Here is a 27,908-nt window from a genome sequence, read left to right as displayed (position 1 = left end):
CCGTAATAGAGTGAATAGTGTGCCAAGGGAGTTAGCTACGGAGAGAGGACAGTCTGCCAATGCCAATTTCTACTATTTTTCCAGCCATCCCGCGGAGCCTGGTAGAGGCTAGGCCGGGTACACTCCAAGCAGAGGTTGGTGGGGAAGATTGTTATCTTCTTTTATCCTCATATCCCTAATTCTTTGCCGGCAGGCCGTGTACATTTGTATATGATAAGAAGATAACAATCTTCCCCCTCTTCCCCCATTAAAATCCCGAACCAGGTTGTTTGCGGACTAAGTTTTGCTAGACCCCCCAAGAATACCATGGAATAATCCAATGTACTCGTTTCCAGAACTTCCCTCGTGAATTAACTGTCAACGCGTTGTCAAGATTCCCCATGCAGACTCAATATACTCTGACCCTCTGTCTTAAATAGTCAAGTCAAGTTTAATATCTGAAGGTAAACCAATCGCTCAGACCAACTCCCTGGTTGCGCGGAGTCCTGGGAACGAGGGTGACCCCCGACCCCTGGCGGCGGGAGGTGTGAAACAACGGTTTGCCCCACAGACAAGCACGGACATGCACTGCCGGAGCAGATGCGGGGGGAAGACGGTTCTGCACGTTGTCAATGCTACCATCTGACGGTAAGTTCTAGTAATTTGTTTTTCTCGTCACTTAAACTAAGGAGGTTTTATATAGACCTTGCTAAAACTCAGCTAAATGCTACAGTTCATTCAATAAACCAGTCATATAGGAGTCAGTACGTAACGGGACCTGGGGCCCTAATCCCAACATGGCGACACGACTGTTATGTCACCGGGCTGAAGTTTGCTTGTTTGAAGTTACCATCCACTGTGATCCACACATATCAAATAGATGAAAAATCTGCTCTAAACCCTTCTCCAGTTTTGTATTTAGTTAGTCGAGTAGATTGCAACTGTTTAATCTTCGTGCAACATATACTTCTCGTGAACAGAAATGTGGTTTGTGAAATCTTCCTGGGTGGTCAAATTCTGGTCATGGGTACCGTCTCTCCAAGCAGATGTTGGACTCTCACAGTTTTTGATGCGTTTTAGAAAGCGTTTTGTTGGGTTTTCTATTTTCTCCCGTTTTCTGTTTGTCGCCAAGCCACATGAAATATCTGAAAACGGGACTAAATAGTATTTGTCCTATTTTTATTGAGTATAGCAGAGGTGAAGCGTGATGCTTTTTTCAAGTATAGTAGGTGGTAGTGCAATGCGGCTTTGCCACGGCTCGAAAGCCTGCCAAAAACACCTAAAAATACGTCCAAAACCAACAGGGCCCAGATATAATTTTGGTTATCCCCTCAAATTTTAATATTTAGTTCCCAGCAATGACATCGGTTACAGGTAACAGCAGTAACAGGATCCCAGGTACGGGGCCTCACATCAGATACGGCCTCCCAGCCAAAGAACCTTTTTTTTAAAACTTTGGATAAGTTGAAAAATCGCTGGTGGGAAGGCCTGCAACGGAGGCTAACATTATATAGTGCCCTACGTATGTTATGTCTTTGGTTCCCAGAAAATTGACAGTTATGATGGAATGATAAGTGGACCTAAAAGTAATGAAAAGGATTTTTGAATCTGTTCGATGATTATCAGCAAATTCTTTCACATGATTTGAATAGGTCGTAAACCAGCGAACAAAGGGAGACTTGGCAGCTGGTGACAAATCCTCACAGGGGATTAGCAATCAGTCCTGATAAACACATGATAGTTTTTGTACAGATGCATTCATGAACTTTCTCCAGTTTCAGCATGCCAAGCGGGTCACTATACTACTAGTACTTAGTAGACTAGTAACTACATCAGATAATTGATATTATTCTACTGTAGTTTTGTGTGAATATTTTTGTAATCACTGTACTGGCAAGTAGACAGTAAAGTTTATGTGAGACCAAAAGTGAACCAAACCATAAGCTAGATGTCAGACCCCCAATCTCTAAGATATCAATCGTGTGTATGATAGATATTTATACTGTTACAGATTGGGGGTCTGGCATCCAGGCTAACAAAACCAAGGGAATTGATACAACTTCTTTCAATGTTTTTCTTTCAAATGATTTGCATAGGTTGTAAAACAGGCAAACAAAGAGATATTTGGCAGCTTGAGATGAATCCCAATCATAGCCTGGAATCCAAACCTTACTCTCCAAGCAGAGGCTTCGATCGAGAGGGGTAGATTTGTCCGGGAAAAATCCTGAACAAACAAAAAACTACCCCTCACGATCGAAGCCTCTGCTTGGAGAATATCCAAACCTATTATAGCTCCCACGGGAGCTATAATAGGTTTGGTTTGGGCTATCCCAATCAGTCTTGGGAAGGTGCTGGCCTGCTGGGACAAATTATTCTGAAACATGTCCTGAGAACACTTTAGAAAATGTCTCCTTGTTTCAATGTTTGATATGCATGGAGCTGGCTTTAAATATCTGTGAGAATAGATTGCTAAATGGTACAAAGCACCTATTTTAACTGTTTTAAAATTCAAGTTGCTTGAGTAACGTTTTTTGGGCATACAACGTTACAATAACATTGTTTTCCTGTAGTAATTCCATTGTGCATTCTGTCACAAAGTACTTTCTACTAGATCAGCCTCACTTTTCTCTGCAGGGATCTCCCCAGAAATATAGAGCAGGATGGGGGGAGGGCGCCTTTTCCAGACACAAAGTCATTTCCTGCAACTTCAGCTTTGCCTCGTCTACAAAGTACAATTAAGGAAATCTCGAGTTATAAGCAAAATTACAGGTTTGGCTGGGGAAACATTGAAAAAAATACCCTAACTTTGACTCTGGATTAAATCTTTTTTGAAAGTGCCCTTTAGCACTTACAGCAGGATTACATACTCGAGCAATGTGGTGAGATCTTAAGGTGTAACTTACTGTAGGTTTTGTGTGTGAATTTCGCCGTATAATGACATGACCTCCTTGATAACATCTAATGGTATTTCTTTTGCTATTTTATTCTTCCAGATCCTCATCACTGGGAGGAGATGCTTTGCAGAAAGTTTCCACACCCCAGTGATAGCAGCTGGTACGTAGCTTCTCTTGTTTGTTTGTTTCACATAACTGGTTGTGGTACAGTACTTTTGGCCATTATACACCAGTTTTGTACAGTAGGTACAGTAAGACCAGACTGTAAGGTCCACTCACTAGTGACCGGATATACTTATACTCTTCAAGCAGAGATGGCCGACGAAAAACGGTCAGGGCAGAGGATAAAAATAAAGATGTCACAATCTTCTCCACTAGCCTCTGCTTGGATAACAAGAGTTCCACAACCTCATATCTCCATGAACAATTCTATTCATGCAAATGACTTACAGTTACACATTTGCATAATATATGCTTGGTCATAAACACCTTTATCTAACTTACATGGGGCAATATTGACAGTCCTATAATTTTCCAATTAGATGAATTATGGTCTTTTGCATTAATTATGCAAATTAGGAATTTATTTGCATAATTGGTTCTACCTGCATACTAAATATCATGAAAATCCGTTGTTCCATTGTTCAGTTATTCTCCATAGAAGATTTTCACAAAACGTCCCTGCAGTTCCATCTAGGAAGCTGCTAGGAGGCCCAAACCTACACCACTTCTTTATGACATCTGCCACCCACAAATCAAGACCATGGCACGTCCAGGTCAAAAGATACAAAAATTGAAGTTCTGCTGCAGTACCAATGTCACATACCAGGGGGCCCAAAATCGACCTTGAATTTCGGCTTCACAACACCCGCCCACATACCAAATATGATTGTAATCCATCCAGAGTACAGCACAAGGCGACGCGACTTGTTCTTGGTTTTGCCGACATCAGCTATGAGGACAGACTACGCCGCCTCAAATTTCTATCCTTGAACACCGCCGTAAGAGAGGTGACATGATACAGGTGTTCAAGTTCGTGAAAGGATTGACCGTGTCAACCCAAGCCGCCTATTCAACTTCAATGTTGACAGACGCACCAGAGGCCACCCATACAAGATGGTCAAACCTCAAGCTAAGAAGCCAGCCAGGTCGAACTGCTTCAGTGTCAGATCTGTCAACTCCCGGAGTAACCTCCCCACGGGTGTTGTAGCTGCCGAAACTGTGAACACTTTCAAATCAAAACTGGACAACCACTGGAGGGGACTGCTCACCCAGCCCATCATAAACTCTGACTGCATACTCCGTCGTTCCTTTGTTCAGTTATTCTCCTAAGAAGATTTTCACAATAACACCCCTGCAGTTCCAGAGCAAGCCGCAAGGGGGCCCAAACCTATACCAAATCTTCATTACATCACAAGCTATCCACCACTCAAAAATCAAGATCATAGCACGTCCAGGTCAATAGATACAAAAACGGAAGTTCTGCTGCAGTACCAAGGTCACATACCAGGGGGCCCAAAATCGACTCTGAATTTCGGTTTCCCAACACTTGCCCACATACCGAATATCATTGTAATCCATCGAGAGGTTCTTGAGTTATGCTGTCTAAAGTAGTCTGGAAACACAAACATACACAAACACTAGCCTCCGTTGCAGACTCTGAAGCGGCTTTTTGGGGGGCTAAATAATACACTTTTTGCAGCCACCCCGTAACTATCAGCCATCCTGTAACCAGCAGCCGCCTAGAGTCTGCGGTATTGCGCCTTGTCAAAGCGAAATTAAAATCACGTTAGGGCGATTAACGCAGAGGTGCGAATTTCCTGCCTATGGTAGACCGCACAATAAGAACAGTATACACGCACCTCCCCCAGTCAGTGTGCTGTCACGCTTGTGGCAAAATAGTTTGCCATTTCTCATTAAAAACCCGTTTTTTAAGACTCAATCGAAGAAAGTCATCGAAGAAAACAAGGAAAAACGTAAACAAAACAAGAATTTCGCCCGTGCATTTCAGCCTCTACGTCGTGATTTGCCGCGGTTCGCCGTAATTTCTGGCCGTATTCGACACAATATATATTTCTTCGAATATTTTTCCGTGAAAATTCTCCGTATGTACCGTAGATAAATCGTTATTTTCGCTAAGAATTCACATACGTCACGACGCTCGCTCGAGTCCCAACCTGCCCCGTCCAACAAGACGTAAACAAAACAAGAATTTCGCCCGTGCATTTCAGCCTCTACGTCGTGATTTGCCGTGGTTCGCCGTAATTTCTGGCCGTATTCGACACAATATATATTTCTTCGAATATTTTTCCGTGAAAATTCTCCGTATGTACCGTAGATAAATCGTTATTTTCGCTAAGAATTCACATACGTCACGACGCTCGCTCGAGTCCCAACCTGCCCCGTCCAACAAGACGTAAACAAAACAAGAATTTCGCCCGTGCATTTCAGCCTCTACGTCGTGATTTGCCGCGGTTCGCCGTAATTTCTGGCCGTATTCGACACAATATATATTCCTGGGAATATTTTTTCGTGAAAATTCTCCGTATTTACCGTAGATAAATCGTTATTTTCGCTATGAATTCACATAAGTCATGATGCTCGCTCGAGTCGCAACCCGTCCCGGGCCGTCCGCCATGTTTTTAAACTCATTGATATGCAAGGTTCTGAGCGCTGATTGGGCTGCGTCATAAAGACTGTGCTCTGATTGGTTGACAGCAAGATGTGACGTGACCACACGGGCGGGAATTTCCCTTTACACTTCGGGCGTTTCTTGTCAAAATAGATCGCATTTCGTGACGATTGAAGCAGTATTATAGCGACCTTCGTAACAAATTGATTTTGAAAAATTAAAAAAGTTTTTTCTGATCACAACATTCAGTTACTAGTACTTTTCCTAGTCGCGGTACGGTCAATCAATTTTCGCGGTACGGTCAATCAATTTTCGCGGTACGGCCCTCCCCAAGTGGACGGCCTCTCAAGATCTCAGTCGCGGTCTGGCGGAAACACTGCTTCTAATAATCGAAGTTTGTCTTTAGGAACAGTAGAAATAGCAAACTATTTTGCCACAAGCGTGACAGCACACTGACTGGGGGAGGTGCGTGTATACTGTTCTTATTGTGCGGTCTACCATAGGCAGGAAATTCGCACCTCTGCGTTAATCGCCCTAACGTGATTTTAATTTCGCTTTGACAAGGCGCAATACCGCAGACTCTAGGCGGCTGCTGGTTACAGGATGGCTGATAGTTACGGGGTGGCTGCAAAAAGTGTATTATTTAGCCCCCCAAAAAGCCGCTTCAGAGTCTGCAACGGAGGCTACACAAACACACAGACACCCAAAACTATATCTCCATTTTTCATGGAGATAATTCATGGGGATAACTATATCTCCATTTTTCATGGAGATAATAAAAGGATAGTCCTTTTTGATAAGGGAGGTGGATTCTGAATTGTGCTCTAGGTTTGGATCTCTTTAAACATGAGACCTTCAGCTTTACTTGATAATACTTCGCATCTGAGAAGACATCATCAAAGCTAGGTACTTATTTTTCCAACCAAATGGGACTAGAAGCTCAGTAAGAAGTTAACTACCAGTGCAATTTTTTTACCCAGGGAGACAGGAGCTACATATCAGATATGAATGTAGATATTCTCTTATGTCTCATACATATGCAGAATGGAATGAAAGCTAAAGTTGCATGAAGTCGCTTTCTATTTGTCACTGAATGACACCTGGTAGATTTCTAGTGGGGACCAACTGATTAGTAATTTATGGAAGTGTGTGGGGGGGGGGGGCTGAGTACAGACAACCTCCCTGGTGTCCCATGTTGCGCGTACCTTCTACATGTACCTAGGGATGCATACCTAAACCCGGGTTCAGGTCCAGACCTAATGAGTCTAGATTAGGTCTTAGCTAGATTAAGTTGTAGACTCTTTAACAAAGACCACTATCAAAGACACGGCATAACTGCAGATTGAAATAAACTCAAACTTGTCTTGTTTATTCACTGGTAAGTTCTGACACAACAGTCTATGTAAGTGATCCCTGTAAGTAATTGTAAGGTCGTGTAGTCTTTTATCGATTCACTTGACTTCGGTTCAGTGTTCAGGTATGCATCCCTACTTCTAAGTTCTAGTCTACCCTGGGAGGCCAGACCCCATGGTATATTAACATAAAGTAACAACTTAAAGGCTAAGCAGACATTGGGAGTGATCAAATGTAATTTGTGGGCATGCCCAGCAAAGGTAAAAGCACTTGCATACACGTCTCTAGTAAGACCAAACCTTGAATATGCTGCAACAGTATGGGACCCATACACAAAGAAAGACAAGGATAAACTGGAGAGGGTGCAGAACCAAGCTGCCAGGTTCTGCACAAACAACTATGACAGGGGTGCTAGTGTCACTAAAATGAAAACAGATCTTCAGTGGAAGTCACTTGAAGACAGAAGAAAAATATCCAGGCTTTGTATGATGTACAAAATGACTAATCAACTTGTAGATGTGCCGACTGATAATTATCTAATACCAGCCCAGAAAAGGACAAGAAATAGTCATCATGCCTTTAAGTACCAGAACCAACTTTTGATTGGTTCAAAAATTTGTATTTCCCAAGAACCATAGTAGAATGGAACTCGTTGTCATCAGATGCTGTATGAACACCTTCACTATAAATAGCTTCAAAGAACGATTGCAGTCAGATGTGCAAAAGTTAGGTGTGACAGGCTGTTCAGTGTGATAAACCAAGGAGGTTTAATTAAACCTCCTTGGATAAACCAGCTGCTGCCGCGCCGCGTGCCTGCAAAGCTACTGGGTTACGCTGAATGGCGGTTATACCGGCTATACAGACACAGATTCAGACACTGCAGTCTCTGTCGTTTGGCTCCTTGTATCTGCACCCAATGACCATGACCAGATCAGCCTCGCTAACTTTTCCCTGGCTTAAATTGTTTTTGCATGTGCCTTCACAGGAGGATAACATACTAAGCAACTAATGTGTGAGATCCTTATGTATAAGGATGTTCAAAGCTTTGTATGTAAATTGTACTATATAACATCTATTTATTTTGCTATTTTTTACCAGATCCTCATCGCTGGGAGGAGATGCCATGCAGACCATCACCACGCCCCAGGGAGAGACTCTAACTACATGTAGTTCAAGACCATTTAGCTGGTATGTATACACAGCTTCTCTTGTTTGTTAGCTTTTATCAATGACGCCAGTTACTCAGGCAATGGTAGAGCACAACATTGTGCAGGTAAGGTTGTAACTTGTATTTCTACTATATTAAACAATAACCCAGGAAAATCTGGTCAATTGTTTTCTTTCAAACATGAGTTAATCTTCCTTCCATCAAAACGAATGTTGAGTCAGAAAAAGAATTCACTTTGGTGTTTTCATCAGCTCAAACTCAAAGACAGCTGAATTTGGGGACAAGAGTAAAGAATGATCTACTTTTACAGTTTAAGGGCTACACAGCAAGGAAAACATCTTAACCTCTGCATTGCAAGCATGCATTTGGTATGCAATGTAAATGTTGTACATTTGAATGATACAAATATAAAACATAAATAGAACCATCTTAGTTTGTCAGATTTGTAAAGAAAATCACATTTTTCCGAAATCAAAAAAGAAGTGCCCTACCTCTGGCAATAAGAACCCAAACTTTGCAGAGTTCATCTGATAGCTATTTTATGCATCAATATGGTTTGTAATGTTTCAAGCAAAAATATTTTACTGTTTGAGACTTCACTGATAGCTTTTCAAAGTTAGGCAAAAATCCATTATTTCTGTAGCCTTAAACATCATATTGTTTCAGATTGTCCAATTGCAAGGACTGAAATCTACATGTATCTGTACATCAACTCAATACCTTCTTTGTACAAGTTAAGGCCTGTCTTATAATCTTCTTTTAAAGACTACTTCAAAACATCCTAAATTGGTATAAAACCTGCTTTTCCCAGTATTTGTATTTGTATTTATTGACAATGAAACAAATCATTACACTGGGTCAGCCCAGGCAGCTCTCGCTGGTAACCGGCTGACCCACAAATACAGACAAACATACAACAGTACATAACCTGCAATAAAGTCATTACACTATCATGATACATACATAGTTAATACAATACAACATACAATACAATGCATAATAATACAGTATAAATCATTGGACTCAATGACTACCATGCAAATATATAAGAACATACATGTACTATGATGTAGCATTTGTGGTGAATAGATGGAGGGTTGACAGGAGGTAAATTTAAATCAGGACAACAGGTGGGATTTGCATCTGGCTTTGAATATGCACAGTGTGGGTGAGTCAGTGACGATTCTGGGTAGACTATTCCAGAGCCGTGAGGCGTAGGGGATAAAACTGTTCTTGTAGATGTTGGTTCTGCATCGAGGGATGTGAAGATGTACGGAGTTATGGAGCCTGGTTTGGGCTTGTCTTGTTGACGGGATGAGTGGCTGGAGGTGGGGTGGTACAGAACTGGTGAGGAGTTTGTACATGATGACAAGACGGTTGTAGTCTTGCCTAGTTGAGAGCCTATCCCACTCAAGCTCTTGTAGCATGTCTGAGTAGGGTGTCCTTGGCGCTGCGCCTGTAACAAGGCGGCCTGCGTGGTATTGTACACGTTCGAGTACCTTGGAGGCGGCAGCACTCATGTTGCTGAAGAGAATGGAGGCGTATTCCAGCTTAGGCCGAACCAGGGCAAGGTAAGCAAGTTCGAGGGCTTCCTGGGACAGTTTACCTCGTAACCTCCAGAGATGTCCAAGAACTTTCCTGGCTTTACTAGATGTAGTCTGCGCATGCTCAGTCCAGCCCAAGGCCTGATGTAGGGTGACACCAAGGTGAGAGTAGAATGGGACTTGTTCAATGAGCTGACTTGAGATGTAGATAGGAGGTAACTCTATTCTGCTCTGTGTGGACTTTATGCAGATGACTTTACCAGTCAGAAACAAGGTGCAGATCAGAGTTAGTAGTGCTGGCTACCTCCATGGCCGTTTGTCCAGAATTCGATAGAGAAGTGTCATCAGCAAAACAGTTGATGCTCGAAGTACACAGCAACTCTTTAATGTCATTTATGTATGTCAGGAATAACAGAGGACCAAGGATGCTCCCTTGTGGTACGCCCGCATACGTGTACCCCCAGGACGATGAAACCCCGTTTATGACCACTCGCTGCTGGCGGCCTGTGAGGTAGTAGTGATCGAACCAATCGATGAGCGGTCCATTAACGCCATATCGCGATAGCTTGTAGGTTAATCCATCGTGCCGCACAGTATCGAACGCGCTACGGACATCTAGAAAGACAGCGGCCGCACAGGAGAAGTTGGAGTCATCAATGGACTTGGCCCAGTCGTCAACCAATAGCAGAAGCTGTAAAACAGTTTCGTCCCCTTTCTTGAAGCCTGATTGGTTGACGTTTAACAGGTTGTTGACAGTGAGGTAACTGTAGATGCGGTTATGGGCAAGTCTCTCCAGGGCCTTGGCTACGGTAGGGAGAAGGGAAATAGGTCTGTAGTTTGAGGGGTTGGTCTGATCTCCCTTTTTGTACACTGGCAAGACGTTGGACTGCTTCCATTCCAACCCAAGTCAGGTACCCATTCACACCTGGGTGGAGTGAGGAACGGCACAACATCAAGGCATACTAGTATCAGGGTTTCGAACCTGGGACCTCTTGGTTCTGGGCGAAACACCCTACCGATTGCACCACAAGATGCCACTGATAAATTTGCACAAGATATGTACAAACCAAAAATTACAATCCTTCAACCTCTTTTTCAGTTATTCTTTTCAAAGTTTGAAACAAAATTTCCCCCCCTTAGTTTTAGAAGAAAAGCCTCTAGGGGGTCCAAACCCACAAGAACTTACTCTCCGGGTCTCCCTCCTAGTACATGTAACTACAGTAGCTATCTACCACTAACAGATTATGACCATAGCATGTTCAGAACACAAATATCAAAACTGGAAGTTTGCTGCAGTACAATATTAAGTGACTAGGGGACCCAAAATCAAATTTTTGCAAATTCTTACAAATACATGGACCCACTTACCAAATATGAACTTCAAGACAAGCTGTCCAGGCATTCCCGAGTTATCATCTGTGGATTGAAAAGTACGAGCTGCCTCCATTTCACTTTACCGTCCGATTCCCTATCCCTTGGATCAGTCTATGTCACGCTGCCTCGGAGTGTGTCAGATTAATCCGCTGAAGTGACAGTGGGCATTTGGTCCCTCTTGTACTTAATGGTATGTTCAGGTGTACTCATTAGAATCAGTAACCTGTCTGCTGGTGACTGCACAAGCATTGGATCATCCATATGAGTTATGGGGTCTGTGCCTTTTCGGCCCAATCACCTACCATGTCCCCTTATACTTTGAATTTGACATTATTCTTGCCATGTTGGATCACCATGTACAATGTACGTCTCTCAGGCACATCCCCATACATGTAATAGTAAGAGTGAAGACTATAACACCCCCATCGTTAATGACAGATGGAGATATCAAACTTACATCTACATGAGTCATGACAGTGAAAAGTACTTTTAGGTTCTCGTGAAGCTCATCAAATGATCTAGATTATCATAATGATTTGCATAGTCAAGGAGGAAGTTTTATAATAGCTTTCTGTTTAACATGTACCATACCTTATAGTTGTCTTTGTGGAATATGATACAATATCAATTTGAAAGATGTATGTGTCCATAACCTTATCTTTGTGTTGCATTTACTATGATCTCTAGAGTACCAGCCACTCCAGGAAGAGTGATTTCAAGCTCACCTACAAACCGAAACCGCCATGGGTATACTCCAGTCAAGCGACCCAGCTCACCTGACACAAGGCCCATGGACTTGGCATTCTCTAAAGGAGTTTTCCCTCAGCCAATGTATGATTTTCTCATGATCCTAACGTTGTGTCAGACAAGGGAAAGTCAAATCCAAAGGAGAGTGTTCTGGTTCGGCTGATGATATGTTTCTGTATCCAAAGACATGATTGTATTGCAATTTGACATTTGAACCTGGACCAGACTGCTAATGCATTGTACAGCATTAAGTATTCTAATAACCCTCTGGATAAGATACAGCCATATTGTATCACCAACAACCATTGGACAAACTTCTACTTGAGCAATGTAAAAAAAAATCCCTTGCAATGTGTAGCTGGATGCTTGTTGGTCAACTTTTATTTATACCCTGAACTTTACTTTCTACTTGTTTTGGGTCAAGAATTGACTTTGATCTTTGATACTTAAGATTAGAAAAAAGGGACTCTCAGAAAAATTGGGCACTCTCAGGAAATGTGATAAAATGCATATTATGTGTTTGAATGTGTGTGTGCATGTGCTGGTGCATATGTGTGCGTGTCTTAGTGTGTCTGTGTGTGTGTGGGTGAGATGTACGTGTGTTGTTGTGTGTGTTTGTTAGCCTGTGCACCAGTCGAAAGTTGTGAATCAAATGCACCTTTTGTGCGTCCAGTCTTGAAGTATATGTTCTTGTGTATATGTAAGTCTATGCACCAGTCGAAAGTTGTGACTTCAATGCACCATTTGTGTGTCCAGTCTTGAAGTGTATGTTCTTGTGTATATGTAAAGTGTGTGTGTGACAGGTGTTTGTGCTCTGTACTAATTCTACTCTTTCCCCCTTAAGACAGAGAGGTGTTTGGCGTTCTATACCCTATACTTATTCTGCTCTTTCCCCCTGAAGACAGAGAGGTGTTTGGCGTTCTATACCCTATACTTATTCTGCTCTTTCCCCCTGAAGAAAGTGAGGTTTTTGGCTTTCTACACTCTGTACTGATTCTGCTCTTTCCCCCTGAAAACAGAGAGGTGTTTGGCGTTCTATACCCTATACTTATTCTGCTCTTTCCCCCTGAAGACAGTGAGGTTTTTGGCTTTCTACACTCTGTACTGATTCTGCTCGTTCCCCTTGAAGACAGAGAGGTGTTTGGCGTTCTATACTCTGTACTAATTCTACTCTTTCCCCCTGAAGACAGAGAGGTGTTTGGCGTTCTATACCCTATACTTATTCTGCTCTTTCCCCCTGAAGACAGAGAGGTGTTTGGCGTTTTATACTCTGTACTAATTCTACTCTTTCCCCCCGAAGACAGAGAGGTGTTTGGCGTTCTATACTCTGTACTAATTCTACTCTTTCCCCCTGAAGACAGAGAGTTGTTTGGCGTTCTATACCCTATACTTATTCTGCTCTTTCCCCCTGAAGACAGAGAGGTGTTTGGCGTTCTATACTCTGTACTAATTCTACTCTTTTCCCCTGAAGACAGAGAGTTGTTTGGCGTTCTATACCCTATACTTATTCTGCTCTTTCCCCCTGAAGACAGAGAGGTGTTTGGCGTTCTATACTCTGTTCTAATTCTACTCTTTCCCCCTGAAGACAGAGAGTTGTTTGGCGTTCCATACTCTGTACTAATTCTACTCTTTCCCCCTGAAGACAGAGAGTTGTTTGGCGTTCTATACCCTATACTTATTCTGCTCTTTCCCCCTGAAGACAGAGAGTTGTTTGGCGTTCTATACCCTATACTTATTCTGCCCTTTCCCCCTGAAGACAGTGAGGTGTTTGGCGTTCTTTACTCTGTACTAATTCTACTCTTTCCCCCTGAAGACAGAGAGGTGTTTGGCGTTCTATACCCTATACTTATTCTGCTCCTTCCCCCTGAAGACAGTGAGGTTTTTGGCTTTCTACACTCTGTACTGATTCTGCTCTTTCCCCCTGAAGACAGAGAGGTGTTTGGCGTTCTATACTCTGTACCAATTCTACTCTTTCCCCCTGAAGACAGAGAGGTGTTTGGTGTTCTATACTCTGTACTGATTCTGCTCTTAACCCCTGAAGACAGAGAGGTGTTTGAGAGTGCAGCCTAAGAGAGTGCAGCAGATGCATCTTTGTAAAGTTGAGGTAGCCTTGCACCTTAAGAGAATGGGTGTGTGTTTGTGAATGCACCTTTGCACATTAAGAGAGTGCAGCAGATACATCTTTGTAAAGTTAAGGCAGCCTTGCACTTTAAGAGAGTGGATGTGTGTTTGTGAATGAAACTTTGCACCTTAAGACAGTGCAGTTGATGCATCTTTGTAAAGTTAAGGCAGCCTTGCACCTTAAGAGAGTGGATGTGCCTTTGTGAGAGAACCTTTGCACCTTAAGAGGATGAGGCAGTCTTGCACCTTAAGAGAGTGGATGTGTGCTTGTGAATGAACCTTTGCACCTTAAGAGAGTGCAACAAATGCATCTTTGTAAAGTTAAGGCAACCTTGCACCTTAAGAGAGTGGATGTGTGTTTGTGAATAAACCTTTGCACCTTAAGAGAGTTCAGCAGATGCATCTTTATAAAGTTAAGGCAGCTTTGCATCTTAAGAGAGTGGATGAACCTTTGTGAATGAACCTTTGCACCTTAAGAGAGTGCAGCAGATGAATCTTTGTTAAGTTAAGGCAACCTTGCACCTTAAGAGAGTGGATGTGTGTTTGTGAATGAACCTTTGCACCTTAAGAGGGTGAGTCAGCCTTGCACCTTAAGAGAGTGGATGAACCTTTGTGAATGAACCTTTGCACCTTAAGAGAGTGCAGCAGATGCATCTTTGTAAAGTTGAGGCAGCCTTGCACCTTAAGAGAGTGGATGAACCTTTGTGAATGAACCTTTGCACCTTAAGAGGATGAGTCAGCCTTGCACCTTAAAAGAGTGGATGTGTGTTTGTGAATGAACCTTTGCACCTTAAGAGAATGAGTCAGCCTTGCACCTTAAGAGAGTTGATAAACCTATGTGAATGAACCTTTGCACCTTAAGAGAATGCAACAAATGCATCTTTGTAAAGTTAAGGCAACCTTGCACCTTAAGAGAGTGGATGTGTGCTTGTGAATGAACCTTTGCACCTTAAGAGAGTGCAGCAGATGCATCTTTGTAAAGTTGAGGCAGCCTTGCACCTTAAGAGAATGGGTGTGTGTTTGTGAATGAACCATTGCACCTTAAGAGGATGAGTCAGCCTTGCACCTTAAGAGAGTTGATGTGCCTTTGTGAATGCACCTTTGCACATTAAGATAGTGCAGCAGATGCATCTTTGTAAAGTTAAGGCAGCCTTGCACTTTAAGAGAGTGGATGTGTGTTTGTGAATGAAACTTTGCACCTTAAGAGAGTGCAGCAGATGCATCTTTGTAAAGTTAAGGCAACCTTGCACCTTAAGAGAGTGGATGTTTGTTTTTTGAATAAACCTTTGCACCTTAAGAGAGTTCAGCAGATGCATCTTTATAAAGTTAAGGCAGCTTTGCACCTTAAGAGAGTGGATGAACCTTTGTGAACGAACCTTTGCACCTTAAGAGAGTGCAGCAGATGAATCTTTGTTAAGTTAAGGCAACCTTGCACCTTAAGAGAGTGGATGTGTGTTTGTGAATGAACCTTTGCACCTTAAGAGGGTGAGTCAGCCTTGCACCTTAAAAGAGTGGATGTGTGTTTGTGAATGAACCTTTGCACCTTAAGAGAATGAGTCAGCCTTGCACCTTAAGAGAGTGGATGAACCTATGTGAATGAACCTTTGCACCTTAAGAGAATGCAACAAATGCATCTTTGTAAAGTTAAGGCAACCTTGCACCTTAAGAGAGTGGATGTGTGTTTGTGAATGAACCTTTGCACCTTAAGAGAGTTCAGCAGATGCATCTTTATAAAGTTAAGGCAGCTTTGCACCTTAAGAGAGTGGATGAACCTTTGTGAACGAACCTTTGCACCTTAAGAGAGTGCAGCAGATGAATCTTTGTTAAGTTAAGGCAACCTTGCACCTTAAGAGAGTGGATGTGTGTTTGTGAATGAACCTTTGCACCTTAAGAGGGTGAGTCAGCCTTGCACCTTAAAAGAGTGGATGTGTGTTTGTGAATGAACCTTTGCATCTTAAGAGAATGAGTCAGCCTTGCACCTTAAGAGAGTGGATGAACCTATGTGAATGAACCTTTGCACCTTAAGAGAATGCAACAAATGCATCTTTGTAAAGTTAAGGCAACCTTGCACCTTAAGAGAGTGGATGTGTGTTTGTGAATGGACCTTTGCACCTTAAGAGAGTTCAGCAGATGCATCTTTGTAAAGTTAAGGCAGCCTTGCACCTTAAGAGAGTGGATGAACCTTTGTGAATGAACCTTTGCACCTTAAGAGAGTGCAGCAGATACATCTTTGTAAAGTTGAGGCAGCCTTGCACCTTAAGAGAGTGGATGAACCTTTGTGAATGAACCTTTGCACCTTAAGAGGATGAGTCAGCCTTGCACCTTAAAAGAGTGGATGTGTGTTTGTGAATGAACCTTTGCACCTTAAGAGAATGAGTCAGCCTTGCACCTCAAGAGAGTGGATAAACCTATGTGAATGAACCTTTGCACCTTAAGAGAATGCAACAAATGCATCTTTGTAAAGTTAAGGCAACCTTGCACCTTAAGAGAGTGGATGAACCTTTGTGAATGAACCTTTGCACCTTAAGAGAGTGCAGCAGATGCATCTTTGTAAAGTCGAGGCAACTTTGCACCTTAAGAGAGTGGATGTGTGTTTGTGAATGAACCTTTGCACCTTAAGAGAGTTCAGCAGATGCATCTTTGTAAAGTTAAGGCAGCCTTGCACCTTAAGAGAGTGGATTTGCCTTTGTGAATGAACCTTTGCACCTTAAGAGAGTGCAGCAGATGCATCTTTGTAAAGTAAAGTCAACCTTGCACCTTAAGAGAGTGGATGTGTGTTTGTGAATGAACCTTTGCACCTTAAGAGAGTTCAGCAGATGCATCTTTGTAAAGTAAAGGCAGCCTTGCACCTTAAGAGAGTTGATGAACCTTTGTGAATGAACCTTTGCACCTTAAGAGAGTGCAACAAATGCATCTTTGTAAAGTAACGGCAGCCTTGCACCTTAAGAGAGTGGATGTGTGTTTGTGAATGAACCTTTGCACCTAAAGAGGATGAGTCAGCCTTGCACCTTAAGAGAGTGGATGGGCCTTTGTGAATGGTTCTTTTTGCATTCTAAGAGAGTGCAGCAAATGCATCTTTGTAAAGTTGAGGCAGCTTTGCACCTTAAGAGAGTTCAGCAGATGCATCTTTGTAAAGTAAAGGCAGCCTTGCACCTTAAGAGAGTGGATGAACCTTTGTGAATGAACCTTTGCACCTTAAGAGAGTGCAGCAGATGCATCTTTGTAAAGTAAAGGCAGCCTTGCACCTTAAGAGAGTGGATGTGCCTTTGTGAATGAACCTTTGCACCTTAAGAGGATGAGTCAGCCTTGCACCTTAAGAGAGTTGATGGGCCTTTGTGAATGGTTCTTTTTGCATTCTAAGAGAGTGCAGCAAATGCATCTTTGTAAAGTTGAGGCAGCTTTGCACCTTAAGAGAGTTCAGCAGATGCATCTTTGTAAAGTAAAGGCAGCCTTGCACCTTAAGAGAGTGGATGAACCTTTGTGAATGAACCTTTGCACCTTAAGAGAGTGCAACAAATGCATTTTTGTAAAGTAAAGTCAACCTTGCACCTTAAGAGAGTGAATGTGTGTTTGCGAATGAACCTTTGCACCTTAAGAGGATGAGTCAGCCTTGCACCTTAAGAGAGTGGATGTGTGTTTGTGAATGAACCTTTGCACCTTAAGAGAGTGCAGCAGATGCATCTTTGTAAAGTTATGGTAACCTTGCACCTAAGAGAGTGGATGTGTGTTTGTGAATGAACCATTGCACCTTAAGAGGATGAGTCATCCTTGCACCTTAAGAGAGTGGATGTGTGTTTGTGAATGAACCTTTGCACCTTAAGAGAGTGCAACAAATGCATCTTTTAAAGTTAAGGCAGCCTTGCACCTTAAGAGAGCGGATGTGTGTTTGTGAATGAACCTTTGCACCTTAAGAGAGTGCAGCAGATGCATCTTTGTAAAGTTAAGGTAACCTTGCACCTAAGAGAGTGGATGTGTGTTTGTGAATGAACCATTGCACCTTAAGAGGATGAGTCAGCCTTGCACCTTAAAAGAGTGGATGTGTGTTTGTGAATGAACCTTTGCACCTTAAGAGAATGAGTCAGCCTTGCACCTTAAGAGAGTGGATGAACCTATGTGAATGAACCTTTGCACCTTAAGAGAATGCAACAAATGCATCTTTGTTAAGTTAAGGCAACCTTGCACCTTAAGAGAGTGGATGTGTGTTTGTGAATGAACCTTTGCACCTTAAGAGAGTTCAGCAGATGCATCTTTGTAAAGTTAAGGCAGCCTTGCACCTTAAGAGAGCGGATGTGTGTTTGTGAATGAACCTTTGCACCTTAAGAGAGTTCAGCAGATGCATCTTTGTAAAGTTAAGGCAGCCTTGCACCTTAAGAGAGTGGATGTGTGTTTGTGAATGAACCTTTGCACCTTAAGAGAGTTCAGCAGATGCATCTTTGTAAAGTTAAGGCAGCCTTGCACCTTAAGAGAGCGGATGTGTGTTTGTGAATGAACCTTTGCACCTTAAGAGAGTGCAGCAGATGCATCTTTGTAAAGTTATGGTAACCTTGCACCTAAGAGAGTGGATGTGTGTTTGTGAATGAACCATTGCACCTTAAGAGGATGAGTCATCCTTGCACCTTAAGAGAGTGGATGTGTGTTTGTGAATGAACCTTTGCACCTTAAGAGAGTGCAACAAATGCATCTTTTAAAGTTAAGGCAGCCTTGCACCTTAAGAGAGCGGATGTGTGTTTGTGAATGAACCTTTGCACCTTAAGAGAGTGCAGCAGATGCATCTTTGTAAAGTTAAGGTAACCTTGCACCTAAGAGAGTGGATGTGTGTTTGTGAATGAACCATTGCACCTTAAGAGGATGAGTCAGCCTTGCACCTTAAAAGAGTGGATGTGTGTTTGTGAATGAACCTTTGCACCTTAAGAGAATGAGTCAGCCTTGCACCTTAAGAGAGTGGATGAACCTATGTGAATGAACCTTTGCACCTTAAGAGAATGCAACAAATGCATCTTTGTAAAGTTAAGGCAACCTTGCACCTTAAGAGAGTGGATGTGTGTTTGTGAATGAACCTTTGCACCTTAAGAGAGTTCAGCAGATGCATCTTTGTAAAGTTAAGGCAGCCTTGCACCTTAAGAGAGTGGATGAACCTTTGTGAATGAACCTTTGCACCTTAAGAGAGTGCAGCAGATGCATCTTTGTAAAGTTGAGGCAACTTTGCACCTTAAGAGAGTGGATGTGTGTTTGTGAATGAACCTTTGCACCTTAAGAGAGTTCAGCAGATGCATCTTTGTAAAGTTAAGGCAGCCTTGCACCTTAAGAGAGTGGATTTGCCTTTGTGAATGAACCTTTGCACCTTAAGAGAGTGCAACAAATGCATCTTTGTAAAGTTAAGTCAACCTTGCACCTTAAGAGAGTGAATGTGTGTTTGCGAATGAACCTTTGCACCTTAAGAGGATGAGTCAGCCTTGCACCTTAAGAGAGTGGATGTGTGTTTGTGAATGAACCTTTGCACCTTAAGAGAGTGCAACAAATGCATCTTTTAAAGTTAAGGCAGCCTTGCACCTTAAGAGAGCGGATGTGTGTTTGTGAATGAACCTTTGCACCTTAAGAGAGTGCAGCAGATGCATCTTTGTAAAGTTAAGGTAACCTTGCACCTAAGAGAGTGGATGTGTGTTTGTGAATGAACCATTGCACCTTAAGAGGATGAGTCAGCCTTGCACCTTAAGAGAGTGGATGTGTGTTTGTGAATGAACCTTTGCACCTTAAGAGAGTGCAACAAATGCATCTTTTAAAGTTAAGGCAGCCTTGCACCTTAAGAGAGCGGATGTGTGTTTGTGAATGAACCTTTGCACCTTAAGAGAGTGCAGCAGATGCATATTTGTAAAGTTAAGGTAACCTTGCACCTAAGAGAGTGGATGTGTGTTTGTGAATGAACCATTGCACCTTAAGAGGATGAGTCAGCCTTGCACCTTAAGAGAGTGGATGTGTGTTTGTGAATGAACCTTTGCACCTTAAGAGGATGAGTCAGCCTTGCACCTTAAGAGAGTGGATGTGTGTTTGTGAATGAACCTTTGCACCTTGTGAGGATGAGTCAGCCTTGTACCTTAAGAGAATGGGTGTGTGTTTGTGAATGAACCTTTGCACCTTAAGAGGATGAGTCAGCCTTGCACCTTAAGAGAGTGGATTTGCCTTTGTGAATGGTTCTTTTTGCATTCATAGATAGTGCAGCAGATGCATCTTTGTAAAGTTAAGGCAACCTTGCACCTTAAGAGAGTGGATGTGTGTTTTTGAATGAACCTTTGCACCTTAAGAGGATGAGTCAGCCTTGCACCTTAAGAGAGTGGATGTGCCTTTGTGAATGGTTCTTTTTGCATTCTAAGAGAGTGCAGCAGATGCATCTTTGTAAAGTTAAGGCAACCTTGCACCTTAAGAGAGTGGATGTGCCTTTGTGAATGAACCTTTGCACCTTTAGAGGATTAGTCAGCCTTGCACCTTAAGATTTGATTTTTTTGTGGCACATATGGCACGTAACTTTTTTTGTGTGAATAAGGACGTGCTATTGCCTGCTTTGTATTTACTCTTTCTTTTCTTTCTCTGAACAGATTGTTTTGTAATAATGCTTGCTTTTGTTTTTCTGAACAGGGACATGCTATTGGTCGCTTTGGATGCTTTGTATTTACTCTTGTTTTTCTTTTAAATTTCCTGAACAGAAAATTGATATTGACTGTTGTATTAATGGTTATATATACAGACACATGCTTTTTGCTGCTTTGTATTAATGCTTGCTTTTCTTTTTCTGCAGAGATAAGTGCTATTGGCTGTATTGTATTTTTCGTTCTTAACAGGGAATTGCTATTTGCTGTTATATATTTATCCTTGCCTTTGTTTTGAAGAGACATGCTGTTGGTTGCTTTGTTTTTACTCTTGCTTTTCTTTTTCCTAACAGGGACATGTTATTTGCTGGTTTTTATTAACTCTTGCTTTTCTTTTTCTGAACACACATGCTATTAATTGCTTTGTATTTATTCTTGCTTCTCTTTTTCTGCAGACACATACTATTTGCTCCTTTGTATGTATAATGACCTCTAAAGAGAGCTATAATATTGGCTACATTGTATTTTTATTTACTTTTCTCCCTCCAAAAAGAGACATGTGAAAGGTATCCATGCTGACTTTGCTTTCTTAGACCAGAAACCTTCTATTTGACATTTGTTGCTTTGTACTTTAGTGACTTTTCTCCCTCTAAACAGAGACATGCTATTGGCTGCTTTGTACTTCATTATCAAGATAGAGACGGTGTGTAGCTTCAAATTTTCACTAACCTTTTACTATAAAACATTAGTGGTATTTAGCCCTATTTTTATCAGATACAGAGATGTATGTCTGCTGTTAATTTGAGACTTTTTTCTTTCTTCTTCAGGTGATTGCAGGTGGGGGTTAGGGGGCTCTGGGTAGTGATTGTTTAGCAGCTGCACTCTTGAACCCTTAAGAGTGGCTAAGCTCACTGTTCCTCCTGCTCCACTCTTCACCATAGGGTGTGTAGCATGTTGGTTTCTCCCATCCCCTAAAGCCTCTCACGTTCTGGCTCCTCGTGCCAACCCCTGGTCAACGGCTTCAGCTAGCCGGCCAAACGACGTGAGGGGGTGGTGTTGACACAACACTACCAGATAGAGAGCGAGAAGTCACTGGTTTTGGTGCAGGCTGTCCCCAAAGGTGCTAGCAAGGGCAGGATTCTCACCAGGATGAACCACCAAGAGCATGACACAGCTCAGAGAGGAGATGGAAACCATCAGGTCATACTGCCCATGACATACTTTACATGCAACAGCACACAATCCATGACCAAACCACTTAGGTCACAGTGAAAATTGGCAAGATAGTGTATCTATACTAGTATGCTAGAGGAGTTTGCCGGTATGAGTAGTACAACTCTACAGGTCACAAACTGTACACCTCTGGTCGGCGAACTCTTCCTGCGTACTATTCAGTCTATCTGGCCAATTTTCTACTGTTTTTCAAGCGCCTGAGTAGCCTGGTAGAGGCTACTTTAGTCAGTCCATGGGTTACAAAGTACCTTATCAAATACAGAAGTTGGAACGTACAGTACTGATGCTTAGCTAAGATAGTAGATAAAGAATTCTGATCTTAATTAAATTAAGAAGAGTGGTAGTCAAGCAGGTCAGATCATAAGCAAATAACCTTTGTCAGTTACCAGTCCAAGTCTTTTAGATGATTGCTGTTGTTAGTTACATGTGTAGTAGTTACAGTGTAACACCAATGTACATGTGAAGATTCAAGTCTGTACATGAAAACAATGAGCTCTGTATTTGTCATCTAAGACATTTGCATATTTGCATTGTATTTGACTCCTAACTGGTAATACTGTGTAATATCTCAGTCACAATAAGATATTTCTGATGTCAATACATCTCATCTGGGCAAAAGGAAGTATTAAATAAAATTCCACATTCTCTGCCACAACTTTTTCCAACCGTCTTTTATTTGTGTATCATTAATGATGAGACCATTTCCTGTAAAGCCATGACAGTCAAGGAGGCGTCTGAAGATTACAATTGGTATGTAAGCATGGCAAGTGTTAGATATATGTATGATGCGCGATAACTGCAATTACCAACTGTATATGTAAAGAGAAACTCAAACCCAGGCAGCAATGTTGCATTTCTTCATGGACTATTTGATAAATCCCCCCAAAATGATTGTATTGGGAACCTCACATTAAGCAACAGTTACATAATAAAAAATATTCTGAGAGAAATTCGACAACAGCACCCCAAAAAAGATGTTTAGACATCAAGATGTGAAGTTTTAACGTTGTTTGGCTACCTTTGAAGAATAATGATGACAAAATGTGAAGATCGCCGCAACCTGTCAAGGACGTGTAACCCTCGCGGGACGTGGAACAGTATAGCCTCTACCAGGGGGTACCAGGCTCTGCGGGTTTCTGGAAAGTAGTAGAAATTGGCCAAATAGTGAGCCAATGGCGACCCACCTATTGACCTCTCTTTTGTTAAATTTCTGCTATTTTCCCAGCGGTAAGCGGATCCTGGCAGAGGCTAGGAACAGTAGACGATAAGTAGTGTGTGTTTGTCACATTTGCCTAACTAGTCTAGTCGATATGTGGGGCAGTCCTGTACACATCCCAGTTAATTAGGTGTGAAGTGAACGAGGTGCTAATTAGGCCCCCGTGGAGTTAATCCTCGACCGCTTTTTAGCGTTCGATTGCTGCTTTCAGAAGTCGATAGCTGTTACAAAAATTCGATTGCTGTTTTGAAAACACGATTGCTACTTCAGAAGTCGATTGCTGTTACAAAAATTCGATGCTGTTTTGAAAACACGATTGCTCCTTCAGAAGTCGATTGCTGTTACAAAAACTCGATTGCTACTTCATACTCGACTGACGATTGTTTCAACAAATCGATTGCTGTTTTAAAATGCGACTCGATGTAGGCACTCGGTTTCGATGCAAAGTTGCTGCGATATGTAAAGGTAGCGATGTCGGTTGCGTCGTTTCGTTAGCGACCGTCGCATACATCGCATGCCAAATCGCGGTCGATATCCAAACGAAACGATGGCAATGACATCGACTCGACTTTTGACCTATCGTTGTGCACCCTTGTTATCGAACAGAAAAAAAGACTAGTACGGCCGCCTACTTTACATTAGCCAAAAATTGTATTTTCGTCGTCAAGAAAGTTGTTGTGATCCAGTGATACGAAAGCTTTTCAGTAAAAAACTGAATGAGAGTGGAACGTCACTAGGATATAGTCCTGCAATTCGTACAGAGGGCTCTTAGAAGTCGAAAAAGAGAATTATTTCGGCGTTATGATAGGAGTACCTACCATTTTCACAATGGTCTCCATCATAGCCAGCAACACAATCACAGCCGTAGTTGTCGACGCCGTCAACGCAAGTGCCGCCATTTTGACAGGTCACAGATGCACAGTCGTCGATGTCTGTATTGACATATTGGGATGGCAGTTAATGTGCCTCCAAAAAAATCGTGTACAAATGCTTTGCACCTCCCAAATGATAGAAATTGTATTTTCGTCGTCAAGAAAGTTGTTGTGATCCAGTGATACAAAAGCTTTTCAGTAAATAACTGAATGAGAGTGGAACGTCGCTAGGACATAGTCCTGCAATTCGTACAGAGGGCTCTTAGAAATGGAAAAAGAAAATGATTTCGGCGTTATAATAGGAGTACTTACCATTTTCACAATGGTCTCCATCATAGCCAGCAACACAATCACAGCCGTAGCCGTCGACGCCGTCAACGCAAGTGCCGCCATTTTGACAGGTCACAGATGCACAGTCATCGATTTCTGAATTGACATATTAGGATGGAAGTTAATGTGCCACCAGAAAAATCGTGCAAAAATGCTATACACCTCTGAAAATTATAGAAATTGTATTTTCGTCGTTAAGAAAGTTGTTGTGATCCAGTGATACGAAAGAGCTTTTCAGTAAATAACTGAATGAGAATGGAACGTCACTAGGATATAGTCCTGCAATTCGTACAGAGGGCTCTTAGAAGTCGAAAAAGAGAATTATTTTGACGTAATGATAGGAGTACCTACCATTTTCACAATGGTCTCCATCATAGCCAGCAACACAATCACAGCCGTAGCTGTCGACGCCGTCAACGCAAGTGCCGCCATTTTGACAGGTCACAGATGAACAGTCGTCGATGTCTGTATTGACATATTGGGATGGCAGTTAATGTGCCTCCAAAAAAATCGTGTACAAATGCTTTGCACCTCCCAAATGATAGAAATTGTATTTTCGTCGTAAAAAAAAGTTGTTGTGATCCACTAATACGAGAGCTTTTCAGTTAAAAACTGAATGAGAGTGGAATGTCGCTAAGACATAGTCGTGTTTTTTGTAGAGAGGGCTCTTAGAAATCGAAAAAGAAAATGTTTTTGACGTTATTATAGGAGTCCTTACCATTTTCACAATGGTCTCCATCATAGCCAGCAACACAATCACAGCCGTAGCTGTCGACCCCGTCAACGCAAGTGCCGCCATTTTGACAGGTCACAGATGCACAGTCGTCGATGTCTGTATTGACATATTGGGATGGCAGTTAATGTGCCTCCAGAAATATCGCAAAACAATGCTATGCACCTCCCAAAATGTTAAAAATTGTATTTTCGTCGATAAGAAAGTTGTTGTGATCCAGTGATACGAAAGCTTTTCAGTAAATAACTGAATGAGAGTGGAACGTCGCTAGGACATAGTCCTGCAATTCGTACAGAGGGCTCTTAGAAATGGAAAAAGAGAATTATTTCGGCGTAATTATAGGAGTACCCACCATTTTCACAATGGTCTCCATCATAGCCAGCAACACAATCACAGCCGTAGCTGTCGACGCCGTCAACGCAAGTGCCGCCATTTTGACAGGTCACAGATGCACAGTCGTCGATGTCTGTATTGACATATTGGGATGGCAGTTAATGTGCCTCCAGAAATATCTCAAACAAATGCTATGCACCTCCCAAAATGTTAAAAATTGTATTTTTGTGGTTAAGAAAGTTGTTGTGATCCAGTGATGCGAAAGCTTTTCAGTAAATAACTGAATGAGAATGGAACGTCGCTAGGACATAGTCCTGCAATTCGTACAGAGGGCTCTTAGAAATGGAAAATGAAAATGATTTCGGCGTTATAATAGGAGTACTTACCATTTTCACAATAGTCTCCATCATAGCCAGCAACACAATCACAGCCGTAGCTGTCGACGCCGTCAACGCAAGTGCCGCCATTTTGACAGGTCACAGATGCACAGTCGTCGATGTCTGTATTGACATATTGGGATGGCAGTTAATGAGCCTCCAGAAATATCGCAAACAAATGCTATGCACCTCCCAAAATGTTAAAAATTGAATTTTTGTCGTTTAGAAAGTTGTTGTGATCCAGTGATACAAAAGCTTTTCAGTAAAAAACTGAATGAGAGTGGAACGTGACTAGGATATAGTCCTGCAATTCGTACAGAGGGCTCTTAGAAGTCGAAAAAGAGAATTATTTCGGCGTAATGATAGGAGTACCCACCATTTTCACAATGGTCTCCATCATAGCCAGCAACACAATCACAGCCGTAGCTGTCGACGCCGTCAACGCAAGTGCCGCCATTTTGACAGGTCACAGATGCACAGTCGTCGATGTCTGTATTGACATATTGGGATGGCAGTTAATGTGCCTCCAAAAAAATCGTGTACAAATGCTTTGCACCTCCCAAATGATAGAAATTGTATTTTCGTCGTAAAAAAAGTTGTAGTGATCCACTGATACGAGAGCTTTTCAGTTAAAAACTGAATGAGAGTGGAATGTCGCTAGGACATAGTCGTGTTTTTTGTAGAGAGGGCTCTTAGAAATGGAAAAAGAAAATGTTTTTGACGTTATAATAGGAGTCCTTACCATTTTCACAATGGTCTCCATCATAGCCAGCAACACAATCACAGCCGTAGCTGTCGACGCCGTCAACGCAAGTGCCGCCATTTTGACAGGTCACAGATGAACAGTCGTCGATGTCTGTATTGACATATTGGGATGGCAGTTAATGTGCCTCCAGAAATATCGCGTGGAAATGCTATGCACCTCTCAAAATGTTAAAAATTATATTTTCGTCGTTAAGAAAGTTGTTGTAATCCAGTGATGCGAAAGCTTTTCAGTAAATAACTGAATGAGAGTGGAATGTCGCTAGGACATAGTCGTGTTTTTTGTAGAGAGGGCTCTTAGAAATCGAAAAAGAAGATGTTTTTGGCGTTATGATAGGAGTCCTTACCATTTTCACAATGGTCTCCATCATAGCCAGCAACACAATCACAGCCGTAGCTGTCGACGCCGTCAACGCAAGTGCCGCCATTTTGACAGGTCACAGATGCACAGTCGTCGATGTCTGTATTGACATATTGGGATGGCAGTTAATGTGCCTCCAGAAATATCGCAAACAAATGCTATGCACCTCTCAAAATGTTAAAAATTATATTTTCGTCGTTAAGAAAGTTGTTGTGATCCAGTGATGCGAAAGCTTTTCAGTAAATAACTAAATGAGAGTGGAACGTCGCTAGGACATAGTCCTGCAATTCGTACAGAGGGCTCTTAGAAATGGAAAAAAAAATGATTTGGGCGTTATAATAGGAGTACTTACCATTTTCACAATGGTCTCCATCATAGCCAGCAACACAATCACAAGCGTAGCTGTCGACGCCGTCAACGCAAGTGCCGCCATTTTGACAGGTCACAGATGCACAGTCGTCGATGTCTGTATTGACATATTGGGATGGCAGTTAATATGCCTCTAGAAAAATCGTGTACAAATGCTATGTATCTCCCAAATTTGTGGAAATTTTATTTTCGTCGTTAAGAAAGTTGTTGTGATCCACTGATACGAAAGAGCTTTTCAGTCAATAACTGAATGAGAGTGGAACGTCGCTAGCATATAGTCGTGTATTTGGTAGAAAGGGTTCTTAAAAATCGGAAAAAAAACTACCGTTATGATAGGAGTACCTACCATTTTCACAATGGTCTCCATCATAGCCAGCAACACAATCACAAGCGTAGCTGTCGACGCCGTCAAGGCAAGTGCCGCCATTTTGACAGGTCACAGATGCACAGTCGTCGATGTCTGTATTGACATATTGGGATGGCAGTTAATATGCCCCCAGAAAAAAACGTGTACAAATGCTATGCACCGCGCAAAATTGTAGAAATTTTATTTTCGTCGTTAAGAAAGTTGTTGTGATCCACTGATACGAAAGAGCTTTTTAGTAAATATCTGAATGAGAGAACGTCGCTAGCACATTATCGTGTATTTTGTAGAGAGGGCCCTTTGAAATCGGAAAAAAACTACCGTTATGATAGGAGTACCTACCATTTTCACAATGGTCTCCATCATAGCCAGCAACACAATCACAAGCGTAGCTGTCGACGCCGTCAAGGCAAGTGCCGCCATTTTGACAGGTCACAGATGCACAGTCGTCGATGTCTGTATTGACATATTGGGATGGCAGTTAATATGCCCCCAGAAAAAAACGTGTACAAATGCTATGCACCGCGCAAAATTGTAGAAATTTTATTTTCGTCGTTAAGAAAGT

General features: G+C 42.1%; 1 protein-coding gene and 1 long non-coding RNA gene across 2 annotated transcripts in view; one reads left to right on the top strand and one right to left on the bottom strand.

The window, feature by feature from the left end:
- LOC136429144 (fibropellin-1-like) overlaps positions 1–27,908 on the bottom strand; it is an 89,447-nt gene that overhangs the window by 21,989 nt on the left and 39,550 nt on the right. The window lies entirely within an intron of this gene.
- Positions 472–12,201, top strand: LOC136429635 (uncharacterized). Its single transcript, XR_010754776.1, has 4 exons — positions 472–627; positions 2,973–3,033; positions 7,957–8,046; positions 11,632–12,201. It is a non-coding gene; the product is annotated as an uncharacterized lncRNA (long non-coding RNA).

Source organism: Branchiostoma lanceolatum, chromosome 3 (genome assembly GCF_035083965.1).
Source record: "Branchiostoma lanceolatum isolate klBraLanc5 chromosome 3, klBraLanc5.hap2, whole genome shotgun sequence".
Classification (NCBI taxonomy): domain Eukaryota; kingdom Metazoa; phylum Chordata; class Leptocardii; order Amphioxiformes; family Branchiostomatidae; genus Branchiostoma; species Branchiostoma lanceolatum.
This window is presented reverse-complemented; position numbering and strand designations above follow the sequence as displayed.